General features: G+C 42.3%; 1 pseudogene; it reads right to left on the bottom strand.

Annotated features, from left to right (window-relative positions):
- Window positions 1-6,336: 6,336 nt before the first annotated feature.
- Window positions 6,337-13,917, bottom strand: LOC121182599 (annotated as a pseudogene).
- Between the last annotated feature and the right edge of the window lie 349 nt (window positions 13,918-14,266).

Here is a 14,266-nt window from a genome sequence, read left to right as displayed (position 1 = left end):
AGAGCGAATATACTCTAAGTTCTTGTGATCAGTCCAGACAACAAACGGGTGCTGAGCCCCCTCTAGCCAGTGCCTCCACTCTTCAAGAGCGATTTTGACTGCCAACAACTCACGGTTCCCAACATCATAGTTCCTCTCTGCGGGTGATAACCTTCGTGATAAGAAGGCGCAGGGATGCAACTTGTTGTCTTTGGTGGACCGCTGTGAGAGGACCGCGCCCACTCCTTCATTGGAGGCGTCCACTTCCACTACGAACTGTCGGGTGGGGTCAGGAACCGTGAGGATGGGAGCAGATGTGAAGAGGGTCTTGAGCCGCTGGAATGCTTCCTCAGCCTGGGAGGACCACTGGAAGGGAACCTGCGGGGACGTGAGAGCATGGAGGGGAGCAGCTATGGCGCTGAAGTTTCTGATAAACCGTCTGTAGAAGTCAGCAAATCCCAAGAATTGCTGCACCTTCTTACGGCTATCAGGTGTGGGCCACTGATCTACAGCGCTAACTTTAGCCGGATCCATTTGTATCTTCCCAGGGGCTACAATGAAGCCCAGGAAAGACACAGTGTCGGCATGAAATTCACTCTTTTCGGCCTTGACATAAAGTTTGTTCTCCAGCAGGCGCTGGAGGACCTGGCGGACATGACAGACATGGGTTTCACCATCAGGAGAGAAGATCAAAATGTCATCAATGTACACGAAAACAAAATGACCCAGAAAGTCTCTTAACACATCATTGACCATGCTTTGAAAGACAGCGGGAGCATTCGTCAGTCCAAACGGCATCACTAAATACTCATAATGTCCATGAGGGGTATTAAACCCTGTCTTCCATTCATCCCCCTCCCTAATTCGTACCAGATGATAGGCATTACGCAGGTCAAGTTTAGTAAAAATTTTGGCCTGCTGCAACTGGTCGAATGCAGATGACATGAGGGGTAGGGGATAACGATTCTTGATTGTTATGTCATTGAGGGGGCCATAGTCAATACAAGGTCTGAGGGATCCATCTTTTTTTCCCACAAAGAAGAACCCTGCCCCAGCGGGAGAGGAGGAAGGACGGATCAGACCCGCCTTAAGGGATGCTTCAATGTATTCATTCATGGCCTCCCTCTCAGGACCTGAGATGGAGTACACTCTCCCCTTAGGAATGGGAGCACCAGGAATAAGATCAATGGGGCAATCATAAGGGCGATGAGGCGGAAGGGAGGTAGCTTTGCTTTTGCTAAAAACCTCTCCTAAGTCATGGTAACACTCAGGTACAGTAGAGAGATCAGGATTATCAGAACCTTCATCTAGGTTCACCACATTTTTATTGACAAGATTACAAGCAGTTTGACACACTCGGGACCAGTTCAAAACCCTCCCCGTACTCCACTCAATACTTGGGTTGTGCTTCAGTAACCAAGGGAACCCTAAAATGAGGGGATGCTGGCTGGAACTGAATACATGAAAGTCCATAATTTCAGTGTGTTCCCCAATCGAAACCTTCAGCGGCTCAGTCTTATGTGTCACCCTGAAAATAGAGCTCCCATCGAGAGCACTAGCCTCCAAGGGCTGAGGCAGTCGATTGGTTTTCAGCTGAAGTCTCATGACTAAGCCCCAGTCCATGAGGCTTTCGTCGGCCCCAGAGTCAATAAGCCCCCCAAGAGATAGCGAGATGTCCTGGTGCTTGAGTTCAACCTCTGTGAGAGCACGGAGAGGGGATTTGGACGAAGAGAGCCGGCTCACCAGGACCCTCTCCTTTACTGGTGAGCCTTCCCTTTTAACGGACACCCAGAAAGAAGATGGCCCAATTTCCCACAGTAGAAGCACCTTCCTTCCTGTAGCCGCCGTCGACGCTCCTCTGGTGACAGCTTGGCCCTGCCCAGCTGCATGGGTTCCTCCTCCTTCTCGGAGGAGGGCTGCTCACACTGACCTGCAGGCGTAGATTGGTTGGGTCTCCGCCAGCCGAATCTGGGAGTAACAGTCTGGTGTGAATGGCGGAGGGTAGGTGCCATTTTGGAGCTTTTTTTGCGCTCCTGCAGCCGATGATCGGTTCTAACAGCTAGGGAGATTAGGGAGTCAAGATCGTCAGGCAGGTCAAGGGGAATTAAAAGATCTTGGATGTGGCCAGATAGCCCCTTGAGGAAAGTGTCAAACAATGCTGAGGCATTCCAGCCACTGTCTGAGGCAAGAGTACGGAACCGAATGGCATAGTCACTGACAGAGTCCATACCTTGCTTAATGTGACACAGCTCTCTTGCCTTATCTCTGTCCAACGAGCTGGGATTAAATGTCCTCCTGAGGGCCTCCACAAAGGCTCCCCGGGACTGGCAGACCGGCGAGTTGCGAGACCACTCAACAGTAGCCCACGCCTTAGCCCTCCCGGTGAGGTGAGAGATCATGAACCCCACCTTGGCTCGTTCAGTTGGATATGCTGAGGGCAAGAGTTCGAAATGCAGTTCGCAATCCACAATAAATGATCGACAATCTCCAGACTCACCGGAAAACTTTTCTGGCGGGGCAAGTCGTGGAGCCAGAGCCGGTATCTCCGAAGCCGGTGGTACTGGAGCGGCGGCGGGCAAGGGATCCACTTCCGCGTTCGTGGAGGAAGCTCCGCGGAGTAGCATGGAGAAGGCATGTTGAACCTGGTCGGAGAGCTGGTTCATCTGAGAGGTCAGGGCTGCCTTAAACTCCTCCTGACCGGCCGTGATGGTTTTCATGCCCTGCTCTAGAGAAGACATGTGGTCCTCCTGCTGATTAAGACGAGCTCCCTGGGAGCGAATGGCCGCCGCTAACTGATCAGAGTTGGCTGGGTTCATGCTGGCCAGTTCGTTCTGTCACGACTGAACTTAGACAGAACCCAAATGCACAACTCCAAAACGTAATGCTGAGTAGCAAAAGTCTTTAATAAACAAAGTCACAAAACAAGAATCACCCAACTGGGGAAAAAGGCTCAAAAAGGCAAAGGATCTAAACAAACAAAAAATCACTCGGACGAGGAAACAAAAAATCACTCTTTCAGAGGAATAATGAAAACTAAAGGCAATAGCACTGATCAGAACAAGAACAAACAAAGTACAAAAGAATTACCAAACTTGACGTGGGATACAAGAGCTAGATGCAGACGCTGGTTCATTTGACTTGAAGACAAGACGAACTGGCACGGAACAGGGGGAGACGCAGACTATATATACACAACAGGTAAGGGGAAACAGGTGGAAACAATTAGGGCGGGGAAGACAATCACAAAGGCGGGAAACCAGACAAAGGCAGGAAGTAAAGTGGGATAAGGCACATAAGGACAATGATTTCAAAATAAAACAGGAAACCACGAGACAACATAAACACGAGACAAAGGCATAACTTAACATAATTTCACAAGGTATGACACAAAGTAAGTCAGCCACACCCAGGCCTACACACACACAGACAAGAACACAGACAAACAGGGGACAAACCAGAAACACTAGGGAGGTTCTCCCAGAAACACGAGGAAGGAGGGAGAGACTGTCGGCTCCTAACATGACTTTGTACCACGCTCTCCACTAAAAGATGGTGAAGAGAGAAGTTTCTGTGCTGTATTTTTTCATCCTATTGTTAAATTACAAAAGCAAATAAATTTCAAATAGATAATTAACCAAATGTGAATCAGGCCCATTTTCAATCTATACTGACTGATTAACAAAATGCTGATTTTATCTATTTAAAATTAAATCTACAACAGCGAAGTCTGCAAAAACTGAAGGGGTCTGAATACTTCCTGTAGCCACTGTATGTCACTCACCTTAAGAGCAGTGTTTCATCTGCTGCTTCCTCTTCACATCCCACTGGCTGAAGCTCACAGCTGTTTAATGTCGGTGTAACTGAATCACTTCATTTAACAAGTGGAGAGTTTGTCAGGCAGCTACACTGAACCAGACATAAAGTCTAGTTTACTGAGCCCTGTTCATGGTCAGAAATAACTGCAACTGCTTATCAAGCTTATTTAAGAGGCCAGAACAAAGAGAGGAGTGTGTGAGAGAGAACAACTCGCTTACTTTGGAAAGTGTCACTAAAATCTATCATTTCTTATCTAAATGGATTAAAACTTTTCTTCTTCTTTTTTCTGTTAAATGTTTAAGTCATTGTCCTGTTGATTTAAAGTGCAGGTGTTTCACCTGCTTAGAAATTAAATTAAATTCCCTTTGATTCAGTGTTGTACAACAACATAACATTGAATCAAAGGGAATTTGATTTAATTTAATTTCTTTTAACACTCACAGAAAAAAAGTCCTTTTAATTACGAAGTTAAACAGATCTCAATAATGTGATCTGAAATCATTATGAATTTAAAACACAAACACTCAGGACACATCTAAATCATCAATGGTGAAGCCAGTTGGTTTGAAAAGTCACATAATTAGATAAATGGAAATCACCTGTGTGCAGCCAAGGGCTTTCAGGTGATTGTAGTATAAATACACCTGCATCTGGAGGATCCAGCTTTTGGTCAGTGAGCAGAGAAACTCTCCACCATGAAGACAGAACAACACTGAGTGTCTCTGAGAAAATGGGATTGAAAAGCAGAAATCAGTGGCTGGATACAAGAGAATTTCCAAGTCACTGAACTTCCCTTGAAGAACAGTTAAACCAATCACTATAAAATGGAAGGAGTTTGACATGGTGAATGTTCTAAAAAAAACTGACATGTCAGAGAAGAAAACATGAGCAGCTCCAAACAGTTTCACACCATGTTTGTACTTTCACACTCTGATATTAGCTTTGGTTTTTCTCTCTCTGTCTCGTCCTTTTAACAACCTCCTGCAGCAAGAGTCACATTAAATTTGTCACATCTGATGACCTTTCACTTCATAGAAACCAGAAAAAAATGAGGGTAATGTGGTTCAGTGCTGAGCCTGATAAACTAAAAGGGTTGAATTCCAGAATAAAGCATTTCAATATCATTTGGAGGTTAAAGCATCAGAGGTTGAATGAGGTTTGTCCTGACTAACAGCAGCAGGTCTGACATATGGAAGAGAGATGATCTCAGGCAGAGGTTTTATTGATAAGGGAGATAAAAATGTGAACAGGTGCATTAACCAGAGGATCTCATAGTTTTCTCTGTGTATCAGATCATCTATGGTGTCATGTACTTCGGGAAATCATTTAGTGTTTCTAGAGTTGTTCCTTTGGAAACATGGAGTCAAGAAAATCAATTCTGAATCTGACCTTCTGAAGTACAGAGATAAATCTTTGTCAAGTGGATTTAACCAAGCCTTCAGCCCTTTGTCCTCAGGATGCTGACCACTGTCATTATCTCCTTTCTGTTCTAACTTTCTTACTTTATTTTTTCTTAAAATAAGACCCTGACCATCCAAAACATATGAAAGTATAGTAAAGCTGATTCCAATAAAGCTCTTTAGATTCAAAAAGATCATCATTCCTGAAAAGATTTACAATATACTTCACACAACTATAAATGTTTGAACCATATATTATTGATTTCTTATGAGATTTATATTGTCAATAAAAACTTGTTTAATATACATTCATGACCCACAGCCAGCAAAGGCAGACACCTCATGTTTTGTTCATCTAATGATAGTGATCGGTCGATGTGGTCTTGGTTTTGTTGAATGTCGCCTTACAACTGATATTTTTGTACCTTATGTGTGATTATTTAAATAAATGCTGAATCAGCCCTTTGTTTTCCAGAGTAAGAGGATATTTTCTCCCTGAACACATTTGTTTGAGGCTGAGAGATTTCTTGACCTGCAGCTGAGTATCCTGCCCCTTGTGTTTATATTATATTGAGTGTCACGAGTACAGTATGTCACGACTGAGCAAAGAACCCAAAAGCAAGACTCCAGGGAGCAGAATCAAAAAGAAAGTTTTAATTAAACAAAGTAGCAAATAATAATCACCCAAACGGGGAAAACGCAAGGAAACAAAATACCAAAAGAAGAACATAAAATCACTCAACCGAGGAAACACAAAATCACTCTTACGAGGAAAAACAACAAACTCAAAGACAGGGCAGCAAGGTGAAGATCAAATAAACAAAGTACAAAAGAACACAAAACCTGACAATCTCTTTCTCAAATTGATTCGAAGGCAACTGGACTTATATTTGTCTGGGAAGACGTTTCGCCTCTTATCCAAGGGGCTTCATCAGTTCGTATGCCATGGTCTTTCTAGTCCGCACTAGTCTGACCAAGAAAGTGGAGTAAGACCCAGGTATTTAACCTCTTGTGGGTGGGTCCACCAAAGTACCTGTGAAAGTACTGGTTTCACCTGACCATTGTTGTGGTCCCCAGTGAACAACAGTCGTCAGGCCCCTGTGCCCCTGTTTCTATCTTGTGTGAATGACAGTCGTTAGGGTCAGGTGAGTCCCTGGTGGATGACGCTCGTTGAGAGTCGTCTGAGGTTGTTTACTCTCCTGGGTACATATGAAAGGGCTACATTGTAAATGGGGGATAGGTGGTGTCACAGACCCCCTCCTCTGTTTAGTGAAGGCTTCTCCACTTTAACATAGATGGCTTCTTTGACTCCTCTTTCAAACCATCTGTCCTCCCTGTCCAAGATTTTAACATTGCTGTCTTCAAAGGAGTGTGCCTTTTCCTTTAGATGGGAGTAGACAGCTGAGACTGGACCTGAGGAGTTTGCCCGTCTGTGTTGGGACATGCGTTTGTTCAAAGGTTGTTTTGTTTCTCCAATATATAGGTCTTTGCATTCTTCACTGCATTTGACCGCATATATTAGGTTGCTTTTTTGATTGTGTGGTATCTTGTCTTTGGGGTGTACCAGTTTCTGTCTGAGAGTGTTGCTGGGTTTGAAACATACAGGGATTTGATGTTTGTTAAAAATCCTCCTGAGTTTCTCTGAGACCCCAGACACGTATGGAATGACAATGTTTTTGCGTTTATCTTTCATTTTCTCAGCATCCTCCGTGTTGGTATTCTTTCTGGAGCGTGTTATTGTTTTGCCAAAAGTCCAACTCGGATAGCCACAAGTTTTCAGAGCTCCCTTTATATGTTTATGTTCGTCTGCTTGGGCCCGAGTGGAGGTTGGTATGTTGTCAGCCCTGTGTTGCAAGGTTCTGATAACTCCCAGTTTGTGCTCCAGTGGATGATGTGAGTCAAAGAGTAGGTATTGATCTGTGTGTGTGGGCTTCCTGTATACCCCAATGTGGAGGCTCCTGTCCTCAGCCACGTGAACATCACAGTCCAGGAATGGTAGGTAGTTGTCTTTGACATCTTCTCTTGTGAACTTGATGTTTTTGTCCACAGAGTTGATGTGTTCAGTGAAGGCTTGTAAATCTTGGGTTTTGATCTTCACCCATGTGCCATCCACATACCTAAACCAGTGGCTTGGAGGTGTACCTTTGAATGAGTTGAGGGCCTTTTGTTCTACCATTTCCATGTAAAGATTGGCCACAATAGGGGACACAGGTGAGCCCATAGCACAGCCGTGCTTTTGTCTGTAGAATTTGCTGTTAAACTGGAAATATGTGGTGTTGAGGCATAAATCTAGTAACTGGCAAATCTGGTTTGGTGTGAGATTGGTTCTGTTATGTAATGTGTTGTCTTGTTCCAAGTGTTTCCTCACGGTATCCACTGCCTCCATGGTTGGAATACAGGTGAATAAGGAGGTCACATCATATGACACCGTGGTTTCCCCTTGTGCCATTTTCAAGCCTTTGATTTTGTTCACAAAGTCTAATGAGTTTTGAACATGATGTGGTGTGTTCCCAACCAGGGGGGCTAAGATGTTGGCTACATGCTTAGTGATATTGTAAGTTACTGAGTTGATGCTGCTTACAATGGGTCTGAGTGGTGTCCCTTCCTTATGGACTTTGGGGAGTACATACAGACATGGAATGGTGTCCTGAGGATAGAGACGGAGGTACTGAGGTCGGTCAAGGGCTCCATCTTGTTGTAGTTTTTGGAGGCATTCAATGACCTTCCTTTTGTACCCACTGGAAGGATCTTGTTTCAATATTTCATGTGTTTGTGTCATTTAGTAGAGTGGCCACTTTAGCATGGTAGTCGCTTGTATTCAGAATTACCGTGCATCTCCCTAAGTTCCCTGTCAGATAGGTTCTTCACCCATCTGTCTGTTTTTGTGTGTTGGTTTGCCTCCTGTTCCCCTTTTGATGTTCCTGCTTTGTTAGAGTTAATTGTCTTGTGTTGGAGATTGCAAAATTTCTTGCTTTGCCTTTCTTTACCTTTGGTATGTTGGGCTAGTTGGGCTCTCGTGGTAAAATCAACAACCTTATCAAACAACGCAGCTGGTAGGACTGTTTTCAAATTTCGGAAAAAAATAGTGATGGGTAGATGAGGCGCCATGAAGCGTTTCGACACATTGCAACACTGTATTGATACTGTGTCAATACTGTGTCATTGAATACTGACACCTGCTGGACCTTAAAAATCCCTACAGGCAACCCAGTTGACAGACTCAACTGACACTGATTTGATGATCTAATATATACAATAATATAATTTAAGTCATTGTATCTTATATTGTATTATTTCATATCTTCATTTAAATTTAAAATATCTTTTTTTAGATACAGTCAATAAATAATGTGAACATGTATCATAACGTGAAAATCTAAGTGAACGTGTTGTGAATGAGGATGCTTGTGGACTGGGATTTATTTTATTTTATTTTTTTTTACAAATTTTTATTCAAAAAAATAAGTTTTTCCAATGTTTTGAAATTGAGTCTGTTACGCTTTTTTGATACAACTTCTCCAGCTGTAGAAAACACCTGCTCACATGGTACAGATGAGGCTGGAGTGCAGAGAAATTATAAGGAAAGCCGGAAGAGGTTTGGATAGATTGTCTTTTAGTTGTCCCAGTATCTCATAGGATCCTGGGACCTGGCAATATTGCCCTCTGCCAGGTATCTGCACATCTTGGATGGCATCAGCTGTGACACTTTTGGTCTGCTTGCCCACTTCGATGTCGAGATGTTGCCAAAGGTTATCTAAAAAACAACAAATTGGCATTTTAGTACATGATTTCCAAACAACAACAAACAAATAATCCTGAATAACATGCCTGAAGTGGTTGCAGACAGCTGTTGTGAAGACGGTCCCGGCTGGGGCTCATTTGTGCGTCTGATCACAGATACACATTCTGACCGCAGTCTACTGATGGCCTCATTTCACTTGGAGGAACTGCGGAACCCAAGTGATTTAAATCTGGGGTCTTGAAGTGTTGCTAGGGTCAACACACTTAATGACTCCAGATTGGAAGCAGTGTCTGTGACTCGACGCTTCAGGTGTTCATGTAGGTGTATGGCTGCCTGTGTGTGCAAGGTTGAAGAATTACGCTCTAGTGCAAGAGCATTTTCATCATTGGGATGACCTTTGACCCTGACACTTGTCTTTCTTCAGACAACTCCACTGTAGCTTGATGGAAAGGAGCAAGCACAAGAAGTGTTTCTCCTATGATGGTATACTCATCAGCTGTAAGTGGAGTCAAACCTGTTTTTAGAGAGGCCAGAGATACCCACACTGGTTCCCTCTCATCATGTAGCCTTGACAGCTTTTCATATGTGCTGTTCCAGCGTGTTAGCACCTCATTGATACGCTTCAGGGTTGGTCGTCCCAAGATAGGACAGGTAGAATTAGATGAGATTAACTCAGCTTCTCTAAATTTTCCTTACTCACCTGTAGGGCTGAACAATTTTGGGAAAAGTTCTAATTGCGATTTTTCTGGCAGATATGATTTTGATTTGATTCACAATTTTCTTCAAATCAGGCTTCAGTGCAATATTCACAATATACAGTAACATTTACAAACATGACAAAAAATAACATCATACAATTAAAACATTAAATGCCATTACTCGAATGCACTCTAATGAACTAAAAGAGCATCTTTGACTGTCTTAACTTAAAGTAGTGCAAAAAAATCCTTGTGTTAAGTTAAATAAAATACAAAATAATAAAAAAAATGTTTCTTTTTTATTATTTTTAAGAAAAACAAAGAAAAACAAAATTCAACAATTACCAAATGATCTTGCCCAACAGCCTTACACTCACGTAGGTATAGGTCAAGGTCAGTCTTTTATGGCTCAAGGGAGCTAGCTTATCAACATCTATAGCAGCAGTTAAAGTACTTTATTCAACCCTATATTAAGAAACCTGGACTATCTTTTTACAGTCAGTGAAATTAAAAAGTGGTGGTAATGAAATAAGACTCTTACTAAAATAAAATTACCCTGGTTCTTCCCTTCTGAAAAATGTCAGACATTAAAATAGGTGAGTCATTCATTTATGGCTCAGCAGCACCCAAATGTTGCACGTCAATTCTGACCCCAGCTTGACAGACACTCTCTCAGTCCCGGGGCAATATTCTGTCCGGTGTGGTCAGTGGGAAAGTCTGCTGTCTGCAGGCAGCAGCTTTTCAACTCAGAGTTGTCATTTGCGAAATGCATGGTCAAACTAAGATATGGCTCGGTCGTTCTGCTTAACCACATGTCAGTAGTTGTGGCATAATTCTCCACATTTTTCAGCTCTGTTTGCACTTTTTCTTTACACTCCGCATACAGCTGTGGGATGGCAACCTGGCTGAAGCAGGTGTGGAGGGACTTTTTCATCATGCAAATGCCTGTGGTGATTTTTAAGCGCCAGTATAAATTGGTTGTGTTTATGCTGGATGTTGCAACTTTAGCGCGACAGGTTTTGCACAGTATCAGTTTCTGGAATTCCCGAAATTCTCCCAAATGGCCGACGTGCTGTTTTTCTTTGGGATTAAATCCTGTAACTCTGTTTCTGATCCATTTCAGAAATTAAGGAGCAGGTTATACTGATTGTTTAGCGTGACCTGTCAAGGAGCAGAATGCTGCTTCTGATTGGTGAGCTTGGCAGGTAGGGAGACAGCTTGTATGTATAAAATAGTTGACACAGCAGATCCTGGGTCAGACAGGAGCACTGCAAAAAACCACAGCTTTGATGGTCACATGATCGTGTTGTCTGAAATCACAATTCCGATTGGAAAACGTTAAATCATTCAGCCCTACTCACCTGTAGATATACAGGATAAGCCATGTCCTATTAGTGTCAGCACTTTAGCTGCTAATGACAAGAAATGAAAACAGTCATGTGGACAAATGTTAATACTTTTAAAAATACTACCTTTTCTTTTGAGTGATATGGACAACGACTATGTCAAATTTATTCTCAAGTTAATTGAATCAAATTGTTCAAATTGTCCTTGCTCCTGTTATTTCTTTGGAAACTGTATTACAGCTCAGATGCATGTTTGAGCAACATCTGAACATCAGTTCAAACAAGTTTTTCCTGAAGCCAATGTAAAACCCAAGCAGCATGACATGTTGGCTCTACCTAGCCAGATCATATCTCTTGGTCCTTTAATTAGAAGTATGTGTATGTCATTTGAAGCTAAGCACAGTTATTTTAAGCAGTGGGTTTCTAAGTTCAATTTTAAAAATGTCTGTAAATCACTTGCAAACCATAATCAGTTCCTTGAATGCTGTTAAAATCAAACAGGTATTGAGCATCCAATTTTTTGCCAGTGAAAGAGAATCGGGGCCTGTCTCAGCTGTCAGAAATATTGATCATGTTAAGAGAAAAGTCAAAGATGAAGATTTTTTTCAGACATAGAGGTCATCAATCTGTTGTCTCAGTGAAATGGTACATCCTCAATGGCAATAAGTACATCAGTGGGAAATCTATGATTACTGTAGATGTAGATGGAGCTTTCCCAGTGTTTGGACTGATAAAAGATATCTTTATGATATATGATTCCTCTATTGTTGCTTTTGAGTACCAGCATCATGAGACACTGAATTTGAGTCCAGAATTGCTGCATATGAGGTGGCAGGTCCCACTGTTGCTCAGGCTACAGAATGTACATGAACTTATTGACTGTATTTCCTATTTTTCAGTTAGTTTCAAAGAACATATGTTTGTGCCAACAAAATATAGTCTTTGTGATATTATTGCCCACAGAAGTAGACATTAATATGGCTAATAAGGGATGCATTGATGTATTGGGTGATCAAGTTTGCGTGTTTCAGCCCTGTTAACAAACACTGCTCATCAAAAAATGCCATGGACTGTATGATGAGCTGTGGTTAAGGTTGTATCATTTCTTTTCTTTCACAGTTTGAACATGCTTGAAGTCAGAGCAATAGTTTGTTGTTTGACTCTTGGATCAAGCAACTTAAGTTTGTTGCTGAATCTTAAAATAAGATTTATTTTGATGAGACTTTGGGTGAGAGATGTAATGGATCTTATTTTAACACTTATTTCCCCCTTTTTTTCAGATTTCCTGCTTAGAGACAAAAAAGATCAGGTTGTGCTTGATTTAAGATTATAGTGTAATGTTGAACACTTCAAATAAAAAATTATCTCTCACACTTCTAAATCTAAAGGGTTTTTTTAATCTTTTGTGAACCAAATCATTTGCAGTTCACCTGCTGTCCTGCTCTTAGTGTTACCTGTTTCTCTGTCTTTGTCACCTTCGGGATTTGTCCTCTGTTCCCTTTGGATTCACTTTTCATTTGTTCACCCCAAGTAAGAACTTCAGTGTTTGAAATTTTGGACTTGAGCTTCTGAAGTTTTTCACCTTCTTGGACAATTTAGTTGTTTAAGTTTTGTTTCCTGGCCTTGGACTTTGATCCAGTGATTTTGAGTTTAATAAAGAGGACTTTAACTGACTCGTGCATACGTCTTGGGGTTTCTTTAGTAAGGGCGAGGGGCAACCTTAGTGTTCTTGGCCACAGCTGTGACTGTAACAGGTCCCTGCTGACCTCTCATTTCATATTTTTACACTGTGTTTAAATATATGACACCTTGTGGACACAATATCATCTGAAAGGATTTTAAGATAAGATACTTTATTGTCGTATATACAACAAAATTCAGGTGCGCATCCAAAATATGATGCTCAGTAAATAAGAAAAAAAAAAAAAAGATTGTTGAAGTTGAGTCAATCAAGAATCTCAATCATTCCAATCCTATCACGTATGTCAGCTAAAGTGCTGCAGTATGCTGGTCATAAAATGATTTCATGTTTAAAATAAAGTGACAGTGGGGAAGAAAAGAATAAATGAACAATCATAAAATTATTGCAAACAATCAAATATTGCATGTGGATTGGTTACATGTGTTTTTATTTAAGAGATGAGTTGAGTGTGGTTATGGCTTTGGGATAAAAGCTGTTCAGCAGTCTTGTGGTTGGTGTTTTGATAGATCTGTACCATTTTCCTGAGGGGAGAAGCTGAAACAAAGTGTGGGCAGGGGATGAGAGTCTTTTAAAATGCAGGATGCTTTCCTGAGGCAGTGGATTCCAACAGTGACAGGTTTTCAAACATGACAAAACAGGCAAGATTTCAGAATCAAAAGCTGACAGAGAAGACAGTGACATACAGGATCGTCTGTAGGTTCACATACAACAAACATTCAGTCTACAGATGCAATTATTTGGATTCTTGCTACATTTATTTTAAACTCACAGAATCTTTATCAGAACCATGTTTAGTTCCTAAAAGTTCAAAATGACTTTACAGTATATTATAGTGTTACTTAAGTTGACTTAAGTTGCCTGACAGAGGGCAAAGTTTAGGACTGAACATAGGGTAAGGTCATGTTCCTGGAATTGGACCTCCATGCGGTAAGTACCTCAGACACATGCCCAGGACAGTTGCCTGACAGAGGGCAAAGTTTAGGAGCGAACGGCGGGTAAGTTTCACTTTCCTGGAATTGGACCTCCATGCGGTAAATACCTCAGACACGTGCCCAGAATCATATTCATCATAGTCAAAAGAGCCATCGTCAGACCATGACTCCACCGCGCTACACGATGCCTCACTGTTAGTGTCCTCGCTCTCTGAGGCCTCGCTGCTGGTGTCCTCACCCTCTGATGTCTCGCTACTCGCTGATGTCTCTGTCTTCCTTGAGGGGCCCGGGGCCACGTCCATATTTCCCTCATCACCCGAAGACAATGTCAGGTGGCATGTTTCCTTCCCTGGATCTGCAGGCTGCCCCCCCCCAGGTGTAACCTCAGCAGTGTCCTCCGCCTGGAACCCCGAAGCTCTTTTTGTATGCCTGGGCTTTCGACACATCCTCTGTTGTCATGCCCAGGAAGACGCACTTTCTGTGGCCCGTTGTGGCAGCCATAACCCCCACCAACAGACCAACAGCTTGGGCCAGGTAGCACATGTTGCTCGGGTCTGTGCTGAGGTCACGGATGGCAAGCTCAAGTCCGTTTTCTGCCAGCTTAGTGAATGACAGAATGTCTTTGCTTGCCATCAGTTTAGCTGTAGAAAA

This window comes from Toxotes jaculatrix, chromosome 5, assembly GCF_017976425.1.
Source record: "Toxotes jaculatrix isolate fToxJac2 chromosome 5, fToxJac2.pri, whole genome shotgun sequence".
Classification (NCBI taxonomy): domain Eukaryota; kingdom Metazoa; phylum Chordata; class Actinopteri; family Toxotidae; genus Toxotes; species Toxotes jaculatrix.
The sequence above is the reverse complement of the archived record's forward strand: the minus strand, read 5'-3'. Positions and strand labels throughout refer to the sequence as shown.